At 44.5% G+C, this 13,481-nt stretch overlaps 1 protein-coding gene and 1 pseudogene across 1 annotated transcript in view; one reads left to right on the top strand and one right to left on the bottom strand.

The window, feature by feature from the left end:
* Positions 1-13,481, bottom strand: part of Ppm1e (protein phosphatase, Mg2+/Mn2+ dependent 1E) — a 127,007-nt gene that overhangs the window by 66,050 nt on the left and 47,476 nt on the right. The window lies entirely within an intron of this gene.
* On the top strand, positions 10,581-10,699 carry LOC132655538 (small nucleolar RNA SNORA70; annotated as a pseudogene).

Here is a 13,481-nt window from a genome sequence, read left to right as displayed (position 1 = left end):
AGGGGCCTCACAACAGCCTGTAGCTCTAGTTCCAGGAGATATAATACCATCTTCTAGCCTTCATGAGCACTCATACTGTCCACGTAGACAAACACAGACACACACAGACACACACAGACACACACACACACACAATGGTACGCAAAGGTCTTTAATTCCAGCACTCAGGGGACAGAGGAAGCCAGATCTTTGTGAGTTCAAAGCCAGCTTGACCTTGAGAGAAAGTTTCAGGACATCCAGGGCTACACAAAGAAACTCTGTCTCAAAAAAGAATAAAAATGAGTGTATTTAAGAGCCAGGAATATGGCTGTTGGTGAGTGCAAATGCTCCCCCTGCAAGCCTGAAGACCTGAATTCAATCCTTGGAACTCACAAAAAGGTAGAAGGAGAAAATTCACCCTGTGCAATTATCCTCAGGTCTTTATGTACACATGGTGACATGTACGTGTCTACACTCACACTATACACATAATAATAATAATAATAATAATAACAATAACAGGCCAGCAGATGGCTCAGCACGTAAGGATGCTTATCCCCAAGACTGACCATCTGCACTCAATACCTGGGACCCACATGTTGTCCTCTGACCACCCCGTCCGCATCAAGACTTTAAGTGAGGGCTGGAGAGATGGCTCTGTGGTTATGAGTGCTGGCAGCTCTGAGGCCAGAGTCCAGATCCCTGCCTCAGTGGCTCACAAATGCCTGTAATGCCAGCTTTAGGAAATCGGATGTGTCTTCTTGGCCTCTGTGGACACTTGTACACATAAGTGAGCGTGCGCGCATGTGTGCATGCACACACACACACACGTATTTCTTTTAATTCTCTTCTAGAACATGATACAAACCCTACATGTACTACAGAATGAATAGCATTTTGATCTTTAGGTCAAAAAAAAATGGAAACAAAATAAAAACTCATGTCCCTAGTGCATTTAAATCATAAAACACAGCTGATCCCACAGTCAACAAGTGGAACTAGATATCACATTCGAAACAGAAAGAGGTGAACATCTTGGTCTCTTGATGTAACGTGGCTGGTACTCCACGAAGCCTCCTTAAAGAAAGTCTTTGTTCAGCTCATTAAAAAATGCTAACTCTCTGGAATTTTCACCATGATCCAAAGTAGCTGTGACCCCATCTCACTGGGTCACAGGTGAGCTGCTCCTTCCACTTTCCTATGAAGGACAGGAAAATATTCCTCCCCGTGATGTGAAATTCCCAGCCCAGCACGGTGGTGCGCACCTTTAATCCCAGCAATCAGGAGGCAGAGGCAGGCGGATCTCTGTGTGTAGGCCGACCTGGTCTACAGATGGAGTTCCAGCCAAGGCTGTTACACAGAGAAACCCTGTCTCACAAGAGACAAACAAAACCAATAGAGGATAGGTAAGATAGGTAGGTAGGCAGGCAGGCAGATGGAGAGACAGACAGACAGATAGATGAAATCCACTAGCTAGGAGGTAGTGGCACACACCTTTGATCCCAGCTAAGAAGTAGGGGGAATCGATGAGTCCCGGTAATCGTGAAAACTCTGTCTTGGGGGAGGGGAACAGCAGAAATATGTTTAACTTGAGAGTATGAGCAGGACTTACTCTGAAAGTAAACCATGCTACTTTAGTACAGTGCTTAAGTCTTGTAGGATACCTCAAGTCAAAGTAAGAGTGATAATTACACACACATCACTAAATGGATGGGAGAATAAACTGTTGGTAAATGCAAATAATTTATTGGTGAATACATTGGATGACAACCTCTATTTGCCTCGATAAATTCAAACTTCTGAATAAAAAAAAATGTTCACTGAACTAAAGACAAGACACAGGGGTGTTTCCTGACTTTTGTTTCCAAAGACAAAAGGGCTGTCTACGCAGGCACTCCCCAGCTAATGGCGGGGCAGGAGTTCTCTCCAGCCTAATCAGCTCAGAGACTGCCAGAGCAGACTTTGCTCCATCAGTTCACCTCCCATCTACCTCCCTTCCCACAGTTTACTGTCTTTGTTGAAGACATTCATGATCAAAACTTTAGGCAAGCACTCTATCACCGAGCCTTGTCTGCAACTCCAGGCGTAGGACTCTAAGTCACTGTTACGAGGTTGTTGTTTTTTTTATTTTTTTCCTCTTGTGGTGAAGAGGAAAGACACATTTTGGCTCACAGTTTAAGAGTGGAGAAGGCATGCCAATATCCAAAGTAGTGGGTGTGTGTCTGTGGCCGTGGGAGTGTGAGATAGCCTGTCATGTCCTCACATCGCCAACAGAGATCTTGGCTGGAACCAGGACTGGCTGTAATCCTCTAGCCCCAAGCCTCTTGCCCTACTCTTGTAAGCATAGGCCCCATATTTCAGAACCTCCCCAAACAGCATCAGCATTCTAGAGACTAAGCATTCCAACACATAAGGTGTAGGGGATAGCTTGTATTCAAACCATCCCATCCCACCCCTGGTTCCTGTAGGCTGATGGCCATCTTTTAATGCAAAATGTATCCGGTACAGCTTCAAAAATCCCAACTCTGTTCAAAAGCTTGAGGTCTGTTCTAACACTCAGGCAAACCCTTAACTGTGGGCTACTATAACATCAAAGAACCAAAAAAAGTTACATACTTCCAATATATGGTGTGCAGAGTAAGAATTCCTAGTCCAAAAGGGAGGGATGTGTTACAAGGAAGGATCAGACCAAAGCAAGACCACGATCCAAAAAGACAAACATAAATGCTTCAGCTCTGTGCCTGGCATCTTGGGCTTGGGTTGCTACCACTGGGGTCTGTCTTAGTTACCTTTCTGTTGCTATAACAAAACATCATGGCCAATGGAACTTACAGAAGAAAGCATTTAATGGGGGCTTACAGTTTCAGAGGGTGTTTCCGTGACCATCATGGCAGGGAACATGGCAGCAGGCAGGCGTGGCACTGCAGCAACAGCTAAAACCTCATTAGAGAGAGCGAGAGAGTCAACTGGAAATAGCTTGGGATTTTGAAACCTCAAGCCCACATCCAGTGACACCCCTCCTTCAGCAAGGCCACACCTCCTCCTAATCCTTCCCAAACTGTTCCATTACTGGGGTCCAAACATTCAGATACATAAGCATATAGGGGCCATTCTCATTTAAACCACCATGCACTCCAACAAGCTCGGGTAGCTCTGCTCTGCCTTTTTAGTCCTCCTACTAAACGCGCATGCACACACACACACACACTCACTCACTCACTCTCTCTTTCCTTCTAGCACCACTTCTACTTTTTGTCTGCAGCTTTACTTGGCAGACATCCCATGTACCTGGCATTTCCAACATCCTGCTAGGGTCCTCACTGCAACTTAAGCTTCGCTTTCACAGCTTCATCCACAGCCCACGCAAGAAGCTCTGTGTGAGGAATATGATCCTGCTACACGTTGCCAGGCGTCAGCAGCTGCCTGGAACCCTGGCCCTAGCCTTCAGGACCCCGTGACGTCTGAATTCTGCATACATGCAAAACTACCCTCTATGGATGATGCCGCCATCTTCTGATGCCAGGTCAGTACATAGTTTGGTCCCGTTAGACAGGAGAGACTTCCCCACTTACTCTGGGAAGCCCTGTTCAAGCAGGGTTCCCCCTACCCAAGCACTGTGCTGGTTAACCTGTCAACTTGATACCTACAGTCTTAATGAGGAGCTGTCTAGATTAGGTTGGCGGGGTCGGGGATGCCTTGATCGCCAGCTGGAGAAAGCAGACCTGTGTGGGTGGCATCAGCACATGTGCTGGGCCCTGGAATGCACAAAGACGAAGGAGGCAGCAAGCAAGCAAACGTCCTCCCTCTCCAGGCTTTAGGAAGCCTCCCCTCCCTGTGAGGTTCTGTCATGTTTAGACCTCCAGGGACTGCATTGTTTCTGTCTAATCCCCACCTCCTCCTGCTTCGAGGCGCAGCCACAGCCTTGAGGCCCTTTAATAAAGCACAGACCTGAAGGGAACTGTGGATCGTGTCAGCCTCCTTTCTCTACTGACCACTGCTGTTCATCTTTTATTACAGAAACTAAAACTTAATTACATCAAATAAGACACTAAATAGAGCTCTTTGTCAGGCCAACTGCAATCGCCCACGAATCAGAATGCAGACAACTGTATCAAATTATGTACGGAAATCTACACCTTTTCATGAAGGCATTTCTAAAAGTGAGAAAACCTGCAGTGGGATGATTGATTTTAGTGAGCTAAACTTTGCTCTGCCGCGTGGGCATCAGATTGGTAATATTTGAGAAACAGTTTCCCAGTAGAGGATATATCCTGATCCATTCACTTCGAAAGTAAGAGAAAAAGCACTGTTTCCACCAAAGATGAGGCAAGAAACATCTCAGTAAATGGGGCCCTAGCTCCATCCCAGCTGAGACCGGGGTGGGACGTGTCCTCTGACTAGCTCATCCCTTTTCTTTCCCTCAGCCTCTTCTTTTCCTTTCTTCAAGAGACCTTGCTGGTTAAGCAGGGCAATTAACCCTGGTACAGAGACCACAGAAGCCACAGAGAAACCCCACCACCACCACTGAACAAAACACAAAGCTGTTTTTTGTTTTTTACTGGGTTGCTTGAAAGTAACATGTACCTCTCAGGTTGAGAATGAGCCAATTTAGTATACAAGCTAGTAGTACACAAGCCTATTTCTGTTTGCAGCTAGCCGAATAGATAGCACCCCGCCACCTTTGGAAAGAACCATTTTATGAGTTAGAAGGACACATACCAAATCCCTCTTAATGGAGGAGAGGACCAGGATGGGCGTCAGTGGTGAGATAGAGCATGACTCAGTTCGGTCTATTAATGCATTAGTACTTCGGGTAAACTTTATGTGTAGAGATGTAAGGGCTAAGTTAGCTAACGCATAGTCTTCCATCAAGCTGGGGCACAGCTCAGTGTTAGAGCACCATCCTTGCTTATGTGAGGTGTGAGTTAGAGTTCCAATGCTGTAAAGCAAAAAAACAAATAGGCAAAAACACTTCAAGGAATACCGTAGCAATGTCAGGGTTTTTGGTTTTGTTTTTTAAGTTTTGGTAAGATGTCACTGGAGGAAACTTTGTACTCTAAACTCTGTATGCTTCTGCAATTTCTATGTAAGCCCAAAACTGGTCCAACTGAAGTTTAAAATTTCTGTTACTTATGTAGAAAACACTTTTCAACCTATGCCCTAGATCATTTTAAAGATGGGACGACACCAATTATTCCATTTTTTAATCACTTTATGAAACCTGGAGTGGTGATACACACCTACAATCCCCTATGAGTCAAGGGCTGAGGGATCACCACAAGTTCAAGGTCAGCTCAGACTGCCTAGCAAGTTCCAGGTCACTCAGAGTTCCAGAGCAAGACTCCATATCTCTCTCTCTCTCTCTCTCTCACACACACACACAACCTACATAAAGCAGACACACACACACACAAATCAGTGTCTGACTTGAGTCTGTGCATGTAAACAGAGAACTTCTGGAAAGCTGAATTTTTTTTTTTCAACTAGATAAGATTATGAGACAGAGAACAAACGAGGACTCGGGTTTCTTTCTGTGAGCCATCACAAATAGAACAGTATTTCAAAGGAAGATGATGCGGTTTACTCTGTGTTGCCTGGAGCCCAGCTGGAAATCCTGCTTTCAATTCTGGGACCATGAACAGAGGTTCATGGGTTCAGAGGTTAATGACCAGGATACTAGAGAAATCTGAAACAGTGTCCCCTGAGGAACCAGCGGGGCGCGACCTCTGGAGTCTCCAGCCTTTTTGCTCTTTCTCCAGACTGCTACTTCTTACCATGTTGCTGACCTTCATACAACCTTAACCCAACCGGCATGGCTCTTTCATGTTTCCATTTTCCTCCTTGGAGCAGTTGCCAACACGTGTAACTTAACCTGACTTGAGGTTTTTCTCCTAAACTCTAATTGTCCTTGAGCTTAAAACAGAAACAGAAATGACGGTTGTGCTTAGAGAAGACAGCCACGTTCTGTTTGGCGTCTTCAAACCTATAGAATGTTCGCAAGTGCAGGCAGCGGACTCACCCCACAACAGTTCTACAGTGGAGAATTGGGGTCAACTGTCCCACAGAGGCAAAGAGGGCACCAAAAAGCAGTTCAGAGAAGATGTGTGCAGGCTGTCTTAGAAGATGGTGAGTTGCCTACTGGCTTGAAGAATAAAAGCAGTGGGATAGTGTTGACATTTCAGGACTGCTGGCTAAAAATAGCCGACATACACATTCATTTATCCAGCAATGCTCTGAAACGTGAAATTAAAATAACAGACACACAGAAGATGGTGAATTTAAAAAAGGGGGGGTGGAGAAGGGATAGTGATCTTTACTTAGAGCAGAGAGAGCTTAAACTTAAGTATCTAGGATGGGGATTTGGTAGCAAGGATGCTATTTGCCATCAGAGAACGACAAAAATCTAAGGAGCTGGAGATGCTGGTTATCGGAGTCAGCCAGAGTGAGAATTACATAGAGACACATAGAATTACATAGAATTACATAGAGAATTACATAGGGTTCAATTACATTGAACCACAAAGGAAACACCTAAGATGCCACCTTCCCCATGCTGCCACACAGCTATTCCTCCCTCATGCTAAAGAAAAAAGAAAAGCTTCACTTTCTATAACTGACATCTCTGTGTTCAAAGACAAAAAGTACAGCTGGGGCTAGAGACAGGGCCGGCTGGTTAGGATCCTTGCTCCTTGATCATAAGGACAGGGCAGCTCACGTGTCCTGAAACCCAGCTCTCGGGAGTCCTAAGTCCTCTCTGGTCTCCACACGCACCCATGAATTCATGTGTACATCCATATATTCAGGTGCACATGCATAGATAGAATTAACGTTTTAAAGCACAGTATAGTATAAAAGTAAATCATTTTTACTAAAAATAAGGATTCCAGGTGAAAGGTTATATACAAACAACTGTATTCTCCCAATCAACTCCTAAAATACTATACAGAGTCTAAAAGCCTTAAGACATCAAACACAGGTCACATACAAATAGGACAGGAATCAAAATGTTATAATATTTTTCAATAACAACAATGGAAATAAAGAGATAACAGAACAATGCCTTTAAAATTTGCTAGGAAAATGATATACAGACCTAAATTCTATACTGAATTAAAATATCAATCAAGTGTGTGTTGGGAGTATAAAGACATTTCAGATTGGTAAAAGATCAAAACACAAAATCCCCACACTTGTGACTCTTTTATTTAAACGCACCAGCAAAACAAAAGAGGAAATCCAGAAAGAAAAAGACATGAGAAGCAGAAAGCCTGGACTTCAATACAGGAAAGAATCAAAGGGACTTCAGCTACGATGGTAGAGCCAAGGACGGAAGCTGCACAGAGAACACAGTAGCAGGGTAACTGGATGTTAGACTCTGGGTGGGAAGTCTTAAATGTGTGATGTCTATAGCTATGCTCAGAGGGATTGCACAGCTACCTCACAGAGTCTGAAACAGACATAAGTATGCAAAAAAAAAAAAAAAACTAAGCAAATGGAAGCGCAGCGGTCATTAACTCTGGCGAAAATAAAACATTGTACAGGAAGTAAAGTGTAAACACAATACATGGTGTTTAGGTTGTGAGCAACACTCACGAAATATAAACAATGTAAACGTTATTTTGTCCTAAGTTATGATACAATTATAGAGGGAAAGTGTGAGGAGGGCAAGTGGTAGCAGGACTCAGAGAAGATCTTTATATCTTTATTTTTTTCAGAGTATGAAACAGAGGCAAATCCTAAAGGAAACAATTTAAATCATTTAAACACAGTGGCCACAAAAAAAGATCATGGGGTAGAAAGAACGGGAAACAGGCCACTTCACTATTGCAAATTTACAGTAAACTGCTTTGTTTAAAAATGCATATATTAGGGCCTCGGAGATGGCTCAGCAGTTAAGAGCACTGACTTCCCTTGCAAAGGTCCCACATTTGGTTCTCAGCACCCACATCAGGTACCTTACAACCACTTGTGACTCCAATTCCAGGACATCCAATATCCTCTTCTAGACTCCCCCATACACCCAACTGTACACATAGAAGATTAAAAATAAATCTTTGGGCTACAGAGATGGCTTGGTGGCTAAGAGCTGATGTTGGGTTTCTAGCACCCATATCCAGAAGCTTACAGCTGCCTGTAACTCCAGCTCCAAGGTGTATAAAGTGAAGAAGGCCTGACTGCTCCATGGTATGGTTGAGGGAAGGTTTTTATTGTAGATAGGAAGGAAAACCCAGCCAGAGACATCTGGGAGAGTCCAGAGCATGGAGAAAAAGTAGTAGATTGAACATGCCTAGCAGATTGGCCCGGGGCCATGAGAGGAGCTAGAGAGGGAAAAGGTGAGAGGGACAAAGGAGAAAGATAAACAAAAGAGCTTGTGGCCGAAATGGCAGGGTTAAAAAGGAATGAGAAAAAGCTCAGGGGAGGAAAGCCCATCAGCTGCAGACATTTAGGGTAGGAACAGGGCGAGAAGAACTGAAAAGAACCACAAGTATTGAGTGAGCCTGGAACCAGCATGTGCTTGATATGCGGCACAGATGGCCATCTGTCCTTCTGACAGTGATGAGGAGTGGCTTCTTTGGGAAAGGGAAATGGGCCCCAGAATTTGGGAGAATGGAGTTTCCTCTGCACATTGACACAGGGAACCAATGCTGTCTTCTGGACTCCACAGACACCAACAAACACATGCCATACACAAACACAAATAAAAATAAATCTATAACCCAGGTGGTGGCACACACCTTTAATCCCAGCACTCTGGGAGGCAGAGGCAGGAGGATCTCTGTGAGTGAGTTCAAGAACAGAGCAAGTTCTAGGCTGGCCAGGGTGGTTACACAGAGAAATCCTGCCTTCAAAAAAACAAAAACAACAAAACAATAAGTAAATAAATCTAAAAAATGTATGTCTGACAGTGAATAAAGCTTTTTAATCTCCTCTGGAAGTGGGGTGGCGGTGCATGCCTGTAGTCCTAGCACTCAGGAAGCTGAGGCAGGAAGACCGTGAGATCAGGTAGTGTCTGTGGCAGAACATTTGCATAGCGTGCCAAAGCCCTGTGCTCCCTTCTCAGTACAGCAGAAACAGAGGAACGAGAGAGGGAGGGAGGGCTGGCGGAGGGCGCGATGGAAAGAGGAGAGAACGTAAGCGGTCAGCACAGGCCAGCACCGCCACAGGAAGCCCTTACAAGGACACACAAGCCTGTAATTTAGCGGGAAACTCTCTTGCTGAGGAAAAACTAATTTCTCCTTTAAAGTCTAAAATGATAGATAGCAGGCAATAATGCCATTGCATAATTGGGTTAAACGTACATTTAATGCACTCTCTCCCTTCGATACAGCTTATCTTTGAGGTTCTGTGGAATCTGAGTTGCCATAGCAACCTGAGTAAATTCTTCGTTACTGTAGACATCTGTAGCTATTTATAAACGCAACAGCTGGATTTGTCCAGTTAAGATTTCTTTTAGAAAACACCAAAGTAATTTTCATTTATTCTGGATAAACCTAAGAAAAGATCCAGCAAGCATTAAAACTAAAATTATTATTCCCATATTTGTACCTTAAATATTAAAATTAACTAAAAACTATGTAGAATAAAGTAGAGAGCTTACATTTTCATTTCATTGGGGTTTTTTTCTTCATCTTTGTGTGTGTGTACCTCATCCACAAGCACCCGTGGATGTCAAAAGAAGCAATGCTAAGAAAGCTTTCTAGGGCTGGAGAGATGGTTTGGAGGTTAAAAGCACTGGCTGCTCTTCCCAAGGTCCTGAGTTCAATTCCCAGCAACCGCATGGTGGCTCACAGCCATCTGTAATGAGATTTGGTGCTCTTTTCTAGTGTGCTGGCCTACATGCAGACACAGAACACTGTATACATAATAACTAAATCTTTTAAAAAAAGAGTGGCTGGTGTACATTGCCCCCCCTTAACTTGTGGATGTGTCATATATTAAAAAAAAAAAAAAAAAAACTTTCTAAACTATCAACTTTTTTCTCAACAGAAATACGCTTATTTTATTTTTATTTGAAAATGTATTCTTACGTGTCCAGGTGTCTTGCTTTTATGCAGGCCTGTGTGTCACTGGCATACGTAGTGCCCAACAGGTCTGAAAACGGTGTAGGCTCCTCTGGAACCGGAGCTACAGTTATGAGCTACCCTGTAGGTGCTGGGGAGTCAACAGCTCTGAAGTGCTGTGAGTGCTCTTGGCTGCTGATCCATGGATCCAGCATTTTTAATTCTTTTTAATTATGCAGGTGCCCATGGAGCTGGAGTTACAGGCATCTGTGAGTCACCTGACATGGGTGCTGGGAGCCAAACGCAGGTCCTCTGGAAGACCATTATGTGCTGCTAACCACATCTCTCCAGCTTCTAAAATACACTTGTTTTAAATGAATACCATCTCTCCAGTGCTACCTAACACAAGTCAATACACAAACACATAAACACTGGGGTTTATAGGAATCAACATTTAGCAGCAGCGACAGACTGAATTCATTAAAAAAAAATAATAACATAGGCATAGTGGGTGGGGAGCCTGTAAACCCAGCATCAAGAGGCTGATGCAGGGGACTGGTCTACCTGGGCCACAGGTGAAACCATTGCAGAAGAAGAGACCTGGAGCCAATTAAGCTGACCAGGTTCCTTCCCTCATGCAGGCCTGGTGTGCGGGCTCCTTGGTGCTGTATTGCAGCCTGTCACAGCCTGGCTCACCCTAAGGGGCCTTGGAGACCGTTTTCTCATGGCTATTCATGTCTCTGATCTCAATGCTGTCCTAAGTCTAGGCTCCAGACAGGTACGCAGGGTGCTTTGGGGAAGCCTAAGGGTACAGTCCAGAGTTCACATTGGCCAGGTCATATGTCCATCCACACCAAGCTGCAGAATAAGGAACCTGTAACTGAGGTCCTGTGGGGAGCCAAGTTCAAGTTTTCTGGCTGTGAGAAGATCCACATGTCAAAGATATAGGGGCTACCCCAAGTTAAATGCAAGTCAATTTGGACATGATAGCTGAGAAGAAGCTCATGTCTTGTGGCTCTGGGGTCAAAATTCCCATCCACGGTCCCTAAGACCTGCACTGCTGAGGGCTTCCACTGTGCTGAGTTCTGTCTTCACGCATGTTCAGTAATAAATCTCACATGTAGGAGGGAAGAGAAAAGGGGTGGTGGGGGAGGCTGAGCATGTAGCTTCCTTAGAGAGTGCTTTCCTGGGACACAAGAGGCCTGTGTTTCCGCCACAAGACCACAAGCAATGCAGCTCACCTTTAATCCTGGCACTTGGAGCAGAAGCAGGAGGAGCAGAAGTTCAAGGTTATCCTCAACTACATAGTGAGTTTGAGGCCAGCCTGGGTTAAGTACATAGGATGCTGTCTCAAAAAGAAATGCAGTGAAGAGAATAAATATTTTTCCATTTGAATCCTTCCTCATTTCAAGATAATTGTTTTGGTCACTAAAACATAGCACTTAAAGTCAGAGAAGTGCCTCTCTTCACTGACTCCAGCTTTGAAGTCTGAAATTATTTGCTTTGTTTTTTTTGTTGTTCTGAGACAGGTTCCCTTTATGCAACCCTGGCTGTCCTGGAACTCTCTTTGCAGAGCAGGCTGGCCTTGAACTCACAGAGATCCACCTGCCTCTGTCTCCTGAGTGCTGGGATGAAAGCTGTGCACCACCAGGTCAGGCCCAGATAGTTGTGATTTTTTTTTAAGTTGTTTTATGGAGCTGGAAAGATGGTTCAGCCATTAAAACAGTGTACTGCTCTCACAGAACACCCGGTGGTTCTGCTCCCAGCACCCTCATCAGGTGGCTCACAGCTGCTGCTTTTAGGGCCAGCTACAGTTTTATCCCCACAGAAAAAAGTTTAAATTGTATAGAAGGAGCTTTGTTGTTAACACATGTTCCTCTTAGACTGACAACAAAGTGTCCTTGCCCCCTTCCTTTCAAACTCTTTCCAACTCTAACTTGCCCCCTGTGTATTCTAAGCCAGTGACCCGCCCCTGAGTCACAACCACAGCCCATATTCACATTCTAAAAGCCTACAGTATTTGGGCGGGGGGGAGTAATCATTAACACGCATAAAAATTAAACCTCACACTTTATTCATGTATAATCAAACCAATGCTTAATTTTGAAGATACTGTACAGTAAGGTACAAGACTTTTTTGTTTTGTTTTGTTTTTTTGAGACGGGGTTTCTGTGTGTAGCCCTAACTGTCCTGGAACGAACTCTGTAGACCGGGCTGGCATGAACTCAGAGATCTGTCTACTTCTGTCTCACAAGTGCTGGGGTTAAAAGATCGCCACCTAACAAAACTAATTTCCTAAAAATAAAAAAAATTAAAAAAATCCAGGCACATAATACATGCCTGGTGCTCAGAAGGCAGAGGCAGGAGGATCGCTGAAAGTTTGCAGCCAGGTTTATAGAGAGTTCCAGGCCTTTATGAGAAGGAGGCAACCACAGAGCTAACTTGCAGATGATCCAGACAGCTCCTAGTAATGCTATTTTCAGACTGGAAAGACTGCCTACTGATGCCCAGGAACCATCGTCCTGCATTCTTATAGAAAACATAGCCAGCCCAGAAACCATCGTCCTGCATTCTTATAGAAAACATAGCCAGCCCAGAAGCCTTTGCTCTTCACCTGCCTTCCTTAAGGAACAGCAGGACCACAGTCCTGAGAAGCCATTCCTATGCCTGGGATGGCAACCGCGTTGTGTCTTTGTGTGACGTCGACATGACTCTCCCTTTTGTAATTGCTTCCCCACACATTCAATCTGTCCAGCAGTTTAACAGAGGCGCTAACACCGCAGGAGCATGCCCATCTCAGCTTCTCTTACAATAAACAAGACTCTTAGGCAAGAGAACTGAAGGGGATCAGACTTTAGTTTTTACTAATTTTGTAAATGTAATTTCGTGTCATGAATGTTTTTCCCTGCATGTGTGCGTATGTGCACCATGTACATGCCTAGAGCCCTCAGCGGTCAGGAGAGGACTGGAGCCCTTGGAACCAGAGTGACAGGTGGTTGTGAGCTGCCATGGGGGTGCTGGAAACCAAACCTGGATCCTTTGCTAGAGCAGCAAGAGCTCTTAAGTGCTGGGCCATCTCCCCAGGCCCCAGAGCCTAGGCTTTTTATATATAAGCCTTGTAGCTTAAAAGGTGCTTGCATAAACTACACAACCCCATCTTCACAGTCCATGTCTTCCTGCGGGTAAAGGAGATACCTTGCTCCCGTTTTAAAAATCAGAAAACAAATCAAGCCTGGCAGGTTTGCCCCAGGTCAGACAAGCCGAGCACCAACAACGCTAAGGCAGTTCCCCTGACATCTTCTTTATCTGCTTCTACCTCACTGTTTTACTGGAGACAAGGACAGAAAGTGGGCAATGGTCTTTGACAGCCTTCGCTTGTCACAGATCTGGAACAACAGAATCAATTACAATCTGTTTTTTTCCCAGCAGCAGATCCCAGAAGTATGGTACACCGGACTGGCACCATAATTTTAATTACCAACTGACGTAGTGAACTTATGT

This window comes from Meriones unguiculatus, chromosome 7 (assembly GCF_030254825.1).
Source record: "Meriones unguiculatus strain TT.TT164.6M chromosome 7, Bangor_MerUng_6.1, whole genome shotgun sequence".
Lineage (NCBI taxonomy): Eukaryota > Metazoa > Chordata > Mammalia > Rodentia > Muridae > Meriones > Meriones unguiculatus.
Note: the sequence above shows the minus strand (reverse complement) of the source record. Positions and strands in the feature narration are given on the sequence as shown.